The following is a 16894-nucleotide window of genomic DNA, read 5'->3' as shown; positions in this document are numbered from 1 at the left end:
GTCCAGTTTTGACCAGCTAAAGAACAGAATGAGGAGGCTCTGTGGTCAGTGAGACATCACTGTTTTTATCCATTGTTACATCATGTTGTTCATCATTCGTCATTAAAGGAGTAGTTCACTCCCAAAATGGCATCTTTTCTATTGATTAGTCATGCCATGGAGACGTGAGTTCAATAATATTTTTGTGTATTCGTCGCATTCCTAAGACAAAAACAATGATTATAGTAAATTTACCCCATTGATTCTGGATGGGGACCCAAATGCATGGCCTTGAATGGGGACCCAAGTAAGGCCCTGGATGGGGACCCAAATGCATTTGGGTCAGAATCAATGGGGGTAAATAGGGTCAAGGGTCGAGTGAATTTATACCCCCATTGATTCTCACCCATATGCATTTGGGTCCCCATCCAGGGCCTTGTATTTGGGTCCCCATCCAGGGCCTTGCATTTGGGTCCCCGTTCAGATGGGGCTAAATTTACTATAATAATTTTTTTTGTCTTAGGAATGCAACATATACAAAAACTATTTTTTTGAACTCAAGTCTCCATGGCATGACTAATCAATAGAAAACAAGTCATTTTGGAGGTGAACTACTCCTTTAATATGAGCAAACCGTTGCTATCTTTACTATTTTGTTGTTAGAATCACAAGGATTTACATATGATGGCGATGTGTGTCGTTACGTCTCTACTGAGAAGAAATCCTGGGCTGACAGCAGACAATACTGTACAGAGAGACAATCAGATCTGATGGTCATAAACAGCAAAGACAGACAGGTATATATGAGGTGTGTGTGTGTGTGTGTGTGTGTGTGTGTGTGTGTGTGTGTGTGTGTGTGTGTGTGTGTGTGTGTGTGTGTGTGTGTGTGTGTGTGTGTGTGTGCGCGTGCGTGCGTGTGCGTGTTGTAACTTGCTATACAGTTTGTACTTCAGTAACCAGCATATTTTCTGTCCAGGACGTTATTGAGAGAGTTGCTGGCAGAGGACAGAACATGTGGCTGGGTTTGACTGACAAAGACGAGGAAGGAGTCTGGAAGTGGGTAGATGGAACACCACTGACCACACCGACGTAAGACGTTGCCTTCATTTTTCACATTCTTTTCTAAATGTGTGTGTGTGTGTGTGTGTGTGTGTGTGCGCGTGCGTGCGCGCGTGCGTGCGTGTTATAACTATTGTCTCTTTCACTATATATCCGGTTAATTTGTTACTAATATCTAGAACATAATTTGAGGCCATTAACAAACAATTTGTAATGTATTAAATGTTCCTATCTTCATCAGGTACTGGCAACGTGGGGAGCCTAAAAACAAGTCTTCTAATGATGACTGTGCTGTGTTTTGGAATGGAGACCGTAAAGGATGGTACGCCAAATCATGTTACGAAGCTAACCGTTGGATCTGTGAAATGTTTTGAAATCCTCATTTTCACAATGTATTAATTTGGTGTGTTGATGGGTGTAGTTTATGTGTTTGCCTTGGTTCAACTGTTTTATCTGATGTAGATATTACATTAACATTTATATTCATTTTGTCATCATTAAAGGAGCCTGTAGAATGGTAATAACATGAAGTTAACAGCCATCTGTTACATTTTAATATCATGTTCATACTATAGGCCGTATAGGGGACCAGATGAGGCCTGCTTCTAACAGCAAATGAAAATTATTCTTGTTTCGTAAGCTTCTCTTTCTAATGCAAAGTGACACGCGCTGTTTACGCATCTCTTTATTTTTTTAACATTACATACATTTTTTATATTCGTTTGTTTCGGTTTTGCTTTGAAAATGTAAACATATGTTTTCTCATGCCAATAAAGACCCTTTGAATTGAATTGAATTGATAATGTTCCTCTCTGGCCACCAGGCTGCTGCAGTAGGGTTCAAGGAGGATGACTACTATATCTATAAACTACTATCTTTGTCATTAATAATAATCATCATCATCATCATCATCATCATCAACAGCAGCATCATCTCAGTTTGAAGTTACAGTTACAACTAAGTGTGATGCAGAATCCTGCATGGTCAAATTTTCACAACCCACATATCCGCCCCGCCTGTCAACAATCCAATCTGCAGACCGATCCGCAACCTGTGATAATATAAGAATCCAAACCAGACCTGCCCGCCTGTCAAAAAAACAGAACCGTTGCCCGTCCCACTACCCGTGATTACATGCAGTAAAGTGAATAGCCTACAGACGTGTGGGCTTCCAAATTGCACCGCACTCGAACTTCGTCGCACACTGTCCTCAGTGTTTGCTATGCCTACGTTTGACGCAATTACTCTTAGTTCTTTCAGATGGCATTTTAAACCCCATTGCTATGAGAACATAGGCTTCACACAGTAGTGAAGAACATCCACTTTGTTTGCAGGCTGTGGTTGTGTATTGTGTCCGTCCTGCTGCTACTGTGAGGTGACCTTGTTTGGGCGGAAATGTTGCTCTCAGATAAAAATATATATATATACAATTTACAATTTAGGCATTTAGAACGCTTTTAATCCAAAGCGACTTATAATAAGCAGGTAATACAGCAGTATAATAGCAGATAATATGTCCTGGTTTAGTCCCGTACCGCCCGTCCCCGTATCCGTGAACATATAAAAGTATATTTTCCACCGTTTCTGCCCGTCAAACGCGGGTACCCGACGAGGATACCAGGCCCGTTGCAGGACTCTGCTGTGAACCGATGTCTCCCATACGTAGGTTTAACCATGGGTTAAGGCAATAATTGGGTTAAAAACAACTTTTTACCTTTTGTGTTTATTAGCTTACTGACAACATTGGCTCTACTCTACATGCCAAGAGTCATGTCCTGGATATGTTCAGTCCTCCACTGGCAGCTTTAGCCCGCCATACGTTGCATGTCGCTCATCATGGGAATAATCATTATCAGCATTGCACGAGACGCACACGCACACACACATACACACACACACACACACACACACACACACACACACACACACACACACACACACACACACACACACACACACACACACACTGCTCGTGGGCAGACCATATGACCAATATGACTAAATAAGCTATTTAACCCGTTTTCCCTACCCATGACTTTGTATGTGCCTGTGTTCTGAAAATCATACTCTGGGAGCGTGGAACTACCATACTTTGTGGATAGGATGTTTCTAAAAGGGTGATCTACCTCGATGTGGACGAATTCCACAGCAGCCGGCATATACTGGTAGGGCCGTATAAGACCTCATCACGGAGCACAAGAGTTCTACCACAGCGGAGGGTGAGGTTCTATATGGGGCTAAGTGTCCGTATGCATGCACTGCATCCATGCATGGAGATAACTAACATCATCAGTACACAGAGGCCGACATCACTACAGCTGATGTCACAGACATCAGCTGTGACATCAGCTGATGGTCCATATAAGGAGATATGCATGTGTATTGTGTTTGATACCATGAGAAGTGAGCACCCCTCACTGCGCACAGGGGCATTTTGTTTTATACTTGCAGTCCATTATGGACGGGTACACATTTTTGTGCTTTTACCCCTCAGGACGGGAATACATGTAGTACAGTATTTTTTGGAAAAAAAACAAAAAAAACAAAAACATTTTATTTAGAGAAAAACAAGAGAAATATAAGTTATATCAACAATTCCTCAGACAAACAGAGACACACACAAACACACAGCGACAAACACAACACACACACAGCAAGGGTGGTTTTGACTACATGTCTGTGCACACCCCCACACACAGATAGATCATGACTTGCGTCATGGCGCACGCAGCCCACAACACAAATAGACAGAAGCACTGCACCCGGAGAGAGAGAGAGAGAGAGAGAGAGAGAGAGAGAGAGAGAGAGAGAGAGAGAGAGAGAGAGAGAGAGAGAAACTAAAATGATCTCATTAAAATGTAGTTACTTGTACTGTACACCTCTGTAGTCTACTAAAACAGCATCTTTACTCGGATCAATAATCAGTTCCACACATCATATACCAGAGGCTGGACATATATAAGGGTGTTATTTTAGAAACCCAAATTTACTCTAATTATATATCCCACTTCCGTTTATAGGGGACACCCCCCTTTTATAATTTGTTCATCCCAAAATATATCTTCACACCCAATATATGTACGCCTCAGGTATCAACATAAACATCATCCTCAAATAACTTATATCAGTACAGTACAGAAACGCAAACAAAAGAAAGTTACTAACATCCTGATATATCAAAGTACTTCATATCAGCCCTCTTGCAAATCAGATATTGTACTACAGCATTACCAAATTTGAGAAATACCGCACTGCACCATTCAGATTAATAAAATCAAATCAATTAAACACATGAAGTAATCATTGTACATATTGTAATATGAGTATCAGTTTGTATGCATGTCATAATGTCATAATCTAAATAACTCCTTTGGTTGCCTACTTGAACATAGAATGAACACACTTTGCTCACATCTTTACTCATCTCTACTAGCGTATATTATTTTCTTCCAGAGAGTCTTTCAGTACTTTCCACCATCCATTTTTATTTATTACATTCCATGCCCTAAGTTTTAGACAATATCAAGTCCTTATTCTGTACGCTTATTCACTATGAGTGTCATGAGTATTTTTGAGCCTAAAGATTTCCAAGTCTGTATCGTGGTCTTTCATTTAGTCTCATCAACTTCTAGTCATTAAGTTTCATCACAAAATATCAATTTTAGGTAGCCACCGGTCCCCAAAACTTAAAATTAGCTTTGTCATGTTCCGTCTTCAATCAGGAACCTGTAGATGTGTAACCATTTATGTGTTCTTTAGTACATGGTGTACATATATACTGTATATTTATATATAACCTATGATCATTTGGAATAGCCATTATATCACGGTAAACAATAAGAACTCTCTACTCGTTATGTGTAGGAGGCCTCTACCTCACAAGGTCATTAATTAGATTACCCTATTAATTCCTATACTGTTATTCCCTTTTTAGTACTCCTAAACAAATTTGTTACACACACCCATGACTGAATATTAGTATTTTCCATTACCTCATTATGTTCAAAGTACATGAGAAATGTATTTTCCCCATCCTACAGTGGTTCACAGAAAATTGAGTCGCCTCAGGTATCTGTAGGTACCTCTGGCCACCCACCGGTCTCTCTGGAGATGGGAGTGTCTAAAAATAGGAGGCCGTCCTTTCAGCTTATCTTCTGCAATACAGTCAAGTGACACTAGATGGCATAGCAGAGCAATTAGTTTAACTATTTTGCTGGGGATTGAAATGAATTGAAATGAACCACAGAAGAGACTACTGTAGATAATAGAGAGTAATTATACTTTAAATGAAGTAAAAATACATTTTGGCATAGGACTTTTTCATTAAATGTTAATTAAATGTCTCATTTGTATTTGTAAGGGTCCATTTAAAACTGGCTATGGGACTAAAACGGATAATTATAAAGTTAACAGTTCACATGACAATGAGCTTATTACCAGCACTTAATAACAGTTCCACTGTTTCAGAGAGAGCATGTTTCATTATGGAAAAGCTCTGCTGTTCGCTTGTCTGTCTTTGTTTCCTTGTTGGTTTGAAAACATGTGTCTACCCATGTTTTTCTTAGATTAGCCAACTAATTCTACTATTTCTTTGCATTTGATGTAATTGGTGTTGGTGTAATGATGTATTACCTAAGTTCTAAGAATTACTTGAGTTAAATTTTGAGGTATTTGTATTTTACTTTAGTATTGTGTATTTACCCTTCAACTATAAAATATATATTGTTTTTAATGAGACATGCTTTGTAACCCGAGTGGCCCCGTAATGGTCTTGTCCAGTTCCGTCCCGTTCTGATTCTTTTTTTGGTTTTTTTTAGACCTGTGACATTGTCCTGAAATCCGTTTATTTCCGAGGTTCAGAGAGACCCGAGCATTTAGCTTATGATTAGGCTATTAAAAGTCCATGCGTGCCTTTGCCTTTCATGTGGTGAGGTCTACTCAATCTAACATACTGCAGCTGTGTGAACTGATTGACAGGCACTGTCAGAAGTCAGAGCGGTGTAAACTTTATCATGTAATGTAGACTTTATTGTCCAATGCTGCTGGTTGGTTGCCTAGGAATCTATATCTATAATATTAACATTGAAACAAAAGCCAGGGAGAAAGGCCTAATAATATAGCCTAATAATCGAAATTTGCAAAGTATCTAACTGTTTTCAAAAGATTGTAGTGGAATAAAAATAGCCTACTCGAGTAAATGTACTCAGTACACCAATGAAGCCTGCGTGTGCCGTCAATTCAACACGGGCGGACAATAGAACTGGTTCAACATGTTTGGCACAGATACTTGTGTATTGGAAGCAATTAGCTTGTCTAGAGGGTCGCCTATATGGTCAGCTGCTCCCCCTCCAACCGTCCTACTGTATATGTTCCATGTTCTCCCTTATAGACTGTTTTTATTTAATTTTTTGACACTTGCTTTGGCAATGTAAACGTATGTTTTCTCACAAAATGTCATGATTACCGAAAAGTATTGAAAAACAGTGTGGTAAATAATAGTTTGACATTTTAACTTGACCTTTCACTCTGTAATTAGAAAGGGACCCTTTCACAAAAGCAAAAGCGATTGGTCATGTCAGAGGCTTGGTTCTCAAAAACCTCCTCGCTGTCACATCTTCTTCTGAGACGTTGACATTTACCAGAAGAGGAGGAATGGAGAAGGATTTCTACAGGCATTAGGCCTACATTTATGACCATGATGGCATTACATTATTATTATTAAACCACAATCAAATGTTTGTCCAGGTGTCTGGGACAACTAATAAATCTTTATGAACAACTTTATGAGGCTATTGGAAAAATGTTGCCTACTGCCTTGTTTCCAAATAAAGAACAATTTCAATTGAACATGTGAACAAAAGTTGTGTCTTTTTCGTTTCCTTATATTTAGCTTATTATTATTATGTCACGTTTGTGTTGTTTTGGGACAGTGTGTGAACCAATTATTTTGTAATTGTTTGTGTCACAACGTTCTGTCATTTGATGACTTCTCCGCCTCTCTCTCTCTCTCTCTCTCTCTCTCTCTCTCTCTCTCTCTCTCTCTCTCTCTCTCTCTCTCTCTCTCTCTCTCTCAGCCCTAGAATCAAAATCAGCTTAACCACTTTAATCTAGCTTGTAGATCTTTTTCAAAAAGAAATCTAACAATGTTTAAATATTTTTGTTCATTCTAACAAATCTTGTATTTATCAGCACAAGAGGGTATAAGAAGTATATTTTGAAGCCAATACTTTCATACTTTTGCTCAAGTACATTTTGAATTATGTACTTTAACAGAGTATTGCTACATTACAGTATTGATACTTTTACGTTTTCCACCACTGGGTATGAGGGCAAATCTATTTACTGCAGTGATTCAATTCTGTCCTGGCCTTCGGGGAGGCTGGGACAATCCCTCCCCCGCGCATAAGTGAAACCGGTTTTACCAAGTATTTGCATTTACTGGTGTGACTACAAGCAAGTCTTGACGCTTTGTATTTTCACAAGTGGCACATGAAACATCTGGTAGAATATAAATAATTTTAGGAGCACAATGAAACGTTATCAAATAATGTTTTCTTTAATCAAGTGATAAGAGGAGGCTATACAAAAAATGTATACTAAGTTTTTATTAACTATGTTCTACAGTAGTGCTTCTCAAACTTCCAAATGTCAAGGTCTCTCTCCCCTTAACTCTGACTGTGTACAAATGACCACCCCCCTAAATGAACCCACAGAGTCTCTGGAAATTAGACATTTTCCCAGGAAACAAACTGGTGAAAACAGCTGATCTACAAGCTCACAAAACTGAACCAAAATAGGAGTATAGGCTACGGTTGACCTGAAAGTTCTCTTAAAGTTTATAAAGAAAAGTGTATGTGCTCAGAGACTAAAAGCAAACATGATATCTGTGGTGAGACATGAGCCTTTTAAAGTGAAATAGCCATTTAACAGTGTTGTTTGACACAGATAGACAGCATAGATAGACAGCATGTTGTGTTCTGAAGCAAATGAGTCAATGCAAAGAGAGAACCAGTCTGTATGAGGTGTGAAGAGGGGGAAGGGTAGTCTCCGGAGACACCTTAAGCTACTGTGGAATCATGTGGGGAAAAAAAGTTCAATAAGAAAAATACACTAATACAGGGGTCTTCAACGTTTTCAGATCAAGGACCCCTTAGTTGAGAGAGAGATGAAGCAGGGACCCCCACAACCTTTTGTACCTCAACCTCTGTGCTTACTGCTTAGTATGCTCTTTTTTCCCCTCCACACCTAAAGTATTTGCCGAAAATAGCCAATCTGCAAGCTCACAACACTTTGCAGTGTGAGGTGTTGTGAGCTTGTAGATCTGCTATTTTTGAAAAATTGTGAAAATGAGTGCAAGTCTTTGAATATCTTTGACCCGATCTTTGACCCGACTTCTAAATCCTTCCTCTAAAATCGAAATCATGCTGTTCTCAAACCTTTTCATGTGAAGGACCCCCAAAATTACAGGTATTTGGCCACGGACCCCCCATCTCAAAATATGTTGTTCCAGGGACCCCCCAGAAGCAAATATTTGAGTTACAAATGTTCGCTTTTAAGTAGATATATTCAAAGACTTGCAAAAAAAATCATGATTTAAAAAAAATAGCAGATCTACATGTGAGCTTGTATATTTGCTATTTTTCAATAGTTAAAGCAGTCAATAATCCTAGGCCTAAATGGGTTAAACAAATAATTACAATTTGAGTGCAAAAATAACTTGAAAAGAAACTATTTACAAGCTCACAATGCAGGTAGAGATAACAAGTAACCAACAAGTAATAGACTCGAATAGTCGACTCATATTGAAGAATCGCCACCCCGTGGCTGAACAGCCACACTACACGTTGAAATAAAATATCACATTTCTAGGGGGCGCGGCTAAGAATTTGGAGGCGTGTTTGACAGAGGTACCTCTAGGCACCTCTTGACACCTCTAGGTGTCATTTTAGACTTGGCGACGCTAAATGTTGTAACCCACTGTATGACTTCTCTATACTTTTCGGAAGGTCAATTATATACTCTTACAAGTCAGATTCTCTTTTTCTTTTCTTTCCAGCAACAATGCAACACATACATTTTTGAAGATCTCCTAATCAACCAAACTGTACAAGGCAGCATAAAGTCTTAGCACCTTGATGGTCCGTACATCTAATATTTTCTGTCTGATCCATGAGTGAGATAATTCATACCAAATACAAGCCTCTCCTGGCCACACCTCCACTCAAAGCACATCCGTCCAGCCCTCAAAACAATACCTCCCTAGCAATCCACCAAGATTGCAGCCATGTAATCTCACCAGCAATTAACTTCCCCAACATACTTAAATCCTTCCACTTATTTCTATTTAGATATGAATTATCCTAATCAGATATCTCTTATTCTAATTGTATATTAATTATTCTACCTCGTGATATTTCCTTTCTAGCTGTTCTTCAAAATTATTCTTGTAAAATTATAGTTAGTTATTATCAAAAATCTTTTTATTTATACTCATTGTAAATGTATTCATGTAACTCCCTTGTCCACAATACTTATAACTCCCTTGTCCACAATACTTATAACTCCCTTGTCCACAATACTTATCCACCCCTTTGTCTACATGAAGAAAAATGTAGACAAAAAACAGTAATGATATAAACCTAGTACTGAACCCCGTACTATGACAAAATAACAGCAAGAAAATATCTGAGTTGAGATATGACAATACAACACTCAAGACCATTCAGACATAAATATCAGGAAACAGGACGTGACGACTTACATCTGATGCGTTAATTCGACTGACTGCAGAAGGCAAATCACTGTACCTGCCGTAAGCCTAATAATAGTGTCCAAAATACACCTGCTTTTGTGCGTCTCAAATATTCAGAATCTAGGATATGCGAGATAAAATATTTGTCTGTACTTCAAAACACTGTTTGCCAAAGTGAAGAGCCAGCTCACAAACCTCAGACTGACTCAGTCATTCCTTGACAGCCACGTTCCAGGGCCGTCTGACTACACTGATAACGTCGAAATGCCAGAGTTCAGGCCATAAAAAACAAATAATCTTCACACACGTGGCAAACCCTTTTTGACAATCCTACATGTTCCTACTGTCAACTTCCTCTAATAGTCCTCATGTTAATTTGTTCAGCCATAAATCAACAAAACACATTAGATAATGAAACCCACTGGGGATGCAAACTAATTGCAAACGTCTGCTGCACTCACCGATAAGAGCACAAACCTCATTATGAATAACAACTAAACACTCCAAATATGGTCAACAGTCAGAACCCTGTACACCATGCATAGTTTCAAAGGATAATGACAATACAGTAAGACTCGGTGGACTCAACTCCATCCCCATTGCGTCCAGTTACATTGCTAAGTCTGTAAAGCACCAAGAGCAGTCTATAGTCTCCCTTTGTCTAGCACAACTTCACTATATCCTATGCACCATGTAAGCAGACCCTTCGTAGTCATAGTTGTGAATTACCTTGTGAGTGTGGTTTTAATAAATGAGTTGACATCCCATGCCACCAACATCCATTACTGCAAGTACATCAGGCCTTGAGTCCAGTTCAATAAAACCCATATTTGAACATACTGTATGTCATCTGTGGTCCAAATTGTAGAAGCCCACAAACGTGTATATGACATTTCCAGAAACTAACTATATGCTAAAGTGTACAATAGAGCACAGGTCCAAAAAATAACTTCATTAAACAATCTCAAACGAATCAACAAAAACCTTTAATAATTCTAGCCATAGCTATGAGCAGGAAAACTAAGATCAATAATCAATGGAGGTAACACAGCAGTAAAAAGAGAGAGAAAGAGGGGAGGCCAAAGGGTCACCGCCCCTTCCCTCACTCTGCCCACACGCGTGCATGTATGGGAGAAGAACAAAGCCACAAAGCAGGCCCCCTCACTGCACTCAGACCCCTGAGCACCCATAAAAAAAAACCAATAAATCGGAAAGGGGACCAAATGACACAAGGAACCCTATTCACTTACTACAAATCAGTCGGAACAAAAAGATCTCCCTTAACCAATCGTCACCCAAACGTTGAGATGCAGTCTCAAAGCACATGCTGTGACCTACACCAGCCATGTTTATCAAATATTATGGACTCAGCCAATTACTATTCACCATCATGGAATCAAGTTATCTCATAATCATTACTCCAGGAAAACAGAACATGAAATATCCTATCACAGCCAAATCATATACTAACAGTCCCAATCAAACCTCTAATAGCCTACCTAACATCACTCCTGTGTTGCAGTTCTCATGAATATGTTAAAGAGAGAGAGGGGGGGGGGGGATTCTAATGTACAAACTGTCTTCAGTGACGATGGTGACAGTGAGTTCACAGCCCCTCCCTCCTGTGTCCCAATGTTTGGTTTCACATACTGTGATAAACCTCTGTGTAACACATAGACTTTATATTCATTATCCCCCTTTAATAAGGTGTGCTTTGTATCATGTGAGATATACTGTACATGGTGTGCAAGGTTTCTTCATAATAATGATCATTATATGTTTCACAGAAAATCATTGTCTAGGCCTGTTTGTGTCAAATGTAACCATGTCATCATGATACAGTTATTGATAACCATGTGAGACCATTGAAACACACTTAGCCTAACAGTACAAGTAACTACATTTTAATGAGATCATCTCTCTCTCTCTCTCTCTCTCTCTCTCTCTCTCTCTCTCTCTCTCTCTCTCTCTCTCTCTCTCTCTCTCTCTCTCTCTCTCTCCGGGTGCAGTGCTGCTGTCTCTCTGTCTATTTGTGTTGTGGGCTGCGTGTGCCATGACGCACATCATGATCTATCTGTGTGTGGGGGTAGTCAAAACCACACTTGCTCTGTGTGTGTGTGTGTGTGTGTGTGTGTGTGCGTGTGTGCGTGCGTGCGTGCGTGCGTGCGTGCGTGTGTGTGTTTGTCGCTGTGTGTCTGTGTGTGTCTCTATGTCTGTCTGAGGAATTGTTGATTGAACTTTTATATTTCTCTTGTTTATCTCTCTATATATATATATATATATATATATTTTTTTTTTTTTTTAAATACTGTACTACATACTGTACATTGTACTGTAATACACAAAAATGTATTCCCGGCCTGAGGGGTAAAAGCACAAAAATGTGCACCCGTCCATAATGGACTGCAAGTAAAAACTAAACGCACCTGTCCGAAGTGAGGGGTGCTCACTTCTCATGGTATCAAACACAATTAACATGCATATCTCCTTATATGGACCATCAGCTGATGTCACAGCTGATGTCTGTGACATCAGCTGTGGTGATGTCGGCCTCTGTGTACTGATGATGTTAGTTATCTCCATACAATGAGTTCCGGGCTCATACGGACACTTAGCCCCATATAGAACCTCACTCTCCACTGTAGTAGAACTCTTGTGCTCCGAGATGAGGTCTTATACGGCCCTACCGTTATATGCCGGCTGCTGTGGAATTCGTCCACATCGAGGTCGATCACCCTTTTAGAAACATCCTATCCACAAAGTAGGCCTAAAGGTAGTTCCACGCTCCCAGAGTATGATTTTCAGAACGCACGTAGGCCTACATACAAAGTCATGTGTTGGGAATACGGTTTAAATAGCTTATTTAGTCATACGGTCTGCCTACGAGCATTGTGTGTGTGTGTGTGTGTGTGTGTGTGTGTGTGTGTGTGTGTGTGTGTGTGTGTGTGTGTGTGTGTGTGTGTGTGTGTGTGTGTGATATGCAACGTATGGAGGGCTAAAGCTGCCAGAGGAGGAATGAACATATCCAGGACATGACTCTTGGCATATAGAGTAGAGACAATAGGACTGGTGTCATGCTACAGTAAGCTAACAAACACAACAGGTAAAAAGTCATTTTTAACCCAATCATTGCCTTAACCCATGGTTAAACCTACGAATGGGAGACATCAGTTCATACCAGAGTCCTGCAACAGGCCGGGTATCCTCGTTGGGTACCCGTGTTTGGCGGGCAGAAACGGTGGAAAATGTTCAAGGGTACGAGGACGGGCGGTACGGGACTAAATCAGGGCATATCATCTGCTATTATACTGATGTATTACCTGCTTATTGTAAGTCGCTTTGGATTAAAAGCGTCTGTTAAATGCCTAAATTTTAAATTGTAATTTTGTTGTGAAAATCTGAGAGCACTGTTTCCGCCCAAACAAGGTCACCTCACAGTAGCAGCAGGACGGACACAAAACACAGCCACAGCCTGCAAACAAAGTGGATGTTCTTCACTACTGTGTGAATTGCGTTAGCCTATTTTCTCATAAATGGTGGTTTAAAATGCTATCTGAAGAGTGGCAGCCAATCTGGCCTTTATGTAGGCTATAATTGCAGGACGGCTTGCGAGGCAGATCGAGTGCGGTGCAATTCGGAAGCAAGCACTCACGTCTGTAGGCGATTTACTTTAGTGCATGTAATCACCGGTAGCAGGGCGGGCAACGGTTCCGTTTTTTTTTTTTTTTGACGGGCGGGTTGAGTCTGGTTTGGATTTTTATATCACGGGTTGCGTGTCGGTCTGCGGATCTGATTTTTGACAAGCGGGGAGGGTGCGTGTTGTCAGAATTGGACCTGTGCAGGACTCTACATCACACCTAGTTGTTAATGTAACTTCAAACTGAGATGATGATGATGATGATGATGATGATGATGATGATGATTGACAAAGATAACACTATAGTTTGTTCCTGAACCCTATACTGCAGCAGCCTGGTGGCCAGAGAGAAATATGATCAATTCAATTTAATTCAATTCAATTCAAAGAGGCTTTATTGGCATGAAGAGAAAACATCATTATGTTTACATTGCCAAACCAATTGAATATCAAAAATATATGTAATATTAAAAAGCAATAAAGAGATGTGTAAACAGAGTGTGTCACATTGCAGTAGAAAAATAAGCTTAAGAATTGTGTGCTGTTAGAACCTATAGCAGGGGTCGGCAATTCGATTCGGGCCAATGTTTTTCTAAGCATGAGATGGCGGACCAGATCATATAATGAAAGGCCAATTTAAGAAATTCATAGTTAAACAATGTCACTGGAAGTCCAAGACAGGCTGCCTTACAAGACATAGGCATCTGTGATAAAAAAAAAAAGAAAAGAAAAAAAGATCAAAAGAATACAAGCGCATCGCATGAAGCATTCGGTTTAAAACCAAAATATTGCCAAACAGTCGCATTTGACCCGTTTTTTTCCTCCATTGATTGTGCGTTGTCATCTTGTCTTGTGAGCACTCAGTAGCTTGAGGTAGCACCCAATGCTACAACAACAACCATATTGAGAATTTAGCTTTGTAAAAAAGCAACAACAGCCTGTGACAACAGCACCTGTCCTGCGTTTTCTTGTTTGGCTAATCGCTGTTCTGCCTGCTGCGGGCTGAGCCATAAATCTGGAATATGCTGTGTGCTGCTATGATAAGTCTGATGGGCTGTGCCTCCCCCTGTGGATGATCCGTTGATTCTGAATCTGTTCACTCACTATTCAGTCAGTGCTCTGTGTCCCGCATTTAAAAGAACCATTCAAAAGAGCTGATTCGTTCGCAAACGTCCCATCTCTGCACTGCCTGCCTCCGGGTCCGGCTCTCGAGTCACGTTTGCAACGTTTGCAAAAAAAGAAAGAAAAAAAAAAAGAAAAAAAACGTAATTCTTATAATTATCAGAGGGGCCAGAAATTCTTTCGGGGGGGCCAGTTTTGGCCCGCCGCCTGCCTATTGCCGACCCCTGCCCTATAGTTTATATGAACAATATTAATATGTAACAGACGACTGTTAAGTTAATCTTATTCACATTCTATATGCTCCTTCACTAAAGAAAATATGAATATAAATTGTAATATAATATTTACAGTGCTATTAGATAGAAATTAAACTGTTAAACCAAGGCAAACACAAACTACACCCATCAACACACCAGATTAATACATTGTGAAAATGATGATTTCAACACATGACACTTTCACAGATCCAACGGTGAGTTGCATCACATGATTTGACGTACCACCCGTTAAGATCTCCCTTCCAAAACACAGCACAGTCGTCATTATGACTGTTTTTAGGCTCACCTTTTTGCCAGTACCTAATGTGGAACATGTAATACATTACAATACGTTTTCTCCTCTAAATATTGTGTGTTAATCATGACCTCAACAAATGGTATTAACACAGATAAAATGAAGGTAAAGTCTTACGTTGGTGTGATCAGTGGTGTTCCATCTACCCACTTCCAGACTCCTTCCTCAACTCTGTCAGTCAAACCCAGCCACATGTTCTCTTTATTGACAGCAACTCTCTCAACAAAGTCCTGGAAAGATAAGCTGCTGGTTACTGAAGTACAAACTGTATAACAGAAAAGTTTCAACACACACAGACGCACGCACGCACACGCACACACACGCACACACACACACACACACACACACACACACACACACACACACACACACACACACACCTCTTTTTCTTTGCTTTTGACGACCATCAGATCTGATTGTCTGTCTCTACAGTATTGTCTGCTGTCCTCCCAGGTTTTCCGCTCAGTAGAGGGAGAGATGTGATAACACACACAGCCATCACATGTAAATCCTTGTGATTCTATGAACAATAAAATAAAACAGTTAGAGCATTAGCTCATATTAATGGCAAATGATGAACACCATGATGTAACAATTCATAAAAACAGTGATGTCTCACTGACCATAGAGCCTCCTCTTCCAGTAATCTCTCTCTGCAGTTACGTTGTTATAGTTGGACTGTAGCTGGTCAAAACTGGACTGTATCTGGTCTAGGTTTTTGGCCAGGTTGTTTTTATCCTTATTCAATTCAGAATCTACAAGAAAGGAGAATTAACAAACGCTAATTACCCGTGATAGCATTTTACCACTGAGCTAATAGAGCCTGCTTGCTTGCTCAGGGGATACATTGGATATTGGCTTTCAGGAGACCCCAATCGTCTATTATATTGTATTAACATAATACAAAATTGCATTGTATTCATAAAACAGTTAAATAGGCTAATGCTGCTTTAACTCAATTACAAATGACTGATCAACTTTCACTTTTCATCAAAATGTATGTATACTTTGACTGTACTGGGATTGAATACTTTGTCCAGTAACTGCTTGAAGAAATCATACATATGGCCCTGGTCCTTTTCTGATCATTAGACTTCAGCAATCAATGTTTCAAAACGCCAGAAACAATTTCCCATCTGCTGAACAGTTCAAACTATCCACACGCCCCAAAATTGAACATATTTCAAACACAGTGACCAACACTATTTCCGACACAAACATAAAATGTAAACATAGTGTTCATAGAATGACACTCACACTTAACGACCAGACCAACGATGACAGCCAATAGAAGACACAGCAGCACCAGACACACTGCGGCAGCCTTGGAACCATTCTTCATAGACTGATCAGAACCTGACAAACATAATGAGGATTATAAAGATGATTTTAACGTTTAAGTTGATGATTGATTGATTGATTGATTGATTGATTGATTGATTGATTGATTGAATACTATTAGAAGTGTGGATAGGAAAAAGTACAGCACTGTACAGTTCACTGATGCAAGGTCAACTAAAAGGCATTAAACCACAAGAAAGCTCAATGGCCTGTTTAAATTGAGGGCCTCTATTGTGATATGCATCATATCACCATCTTGTTGGAAATACACAACCTATTCAATATGTTACGTGCATTGTGACACACAACATTTTTTGTGGGTCACAGGTATTAAACCATTTTCACATGTGGGTTGCATTTAATGCATTTCATTTATGTTCTTATCTTGACCAAATAATATGACACCATGTGGTTTGAAACTAAATGTGTCA

The sequence above is a fragment of the Nannobrachium achirus genome (genome assembly GCF_963921795.1).
Source record: "Nannobrachium achirus genome assembly, chromosome: 5".
In the NCBI taxonomy this organism is placed as follows: domain Eukaryota; kingdom Metazoa; phylum Chordata; class Actinopteri; order Myctophiformes; family Myctophidae; genus Nannobrachium; species Nannobrachium achirus.
Note: the sequence above shows the minus strand (reverse complement) of the source record.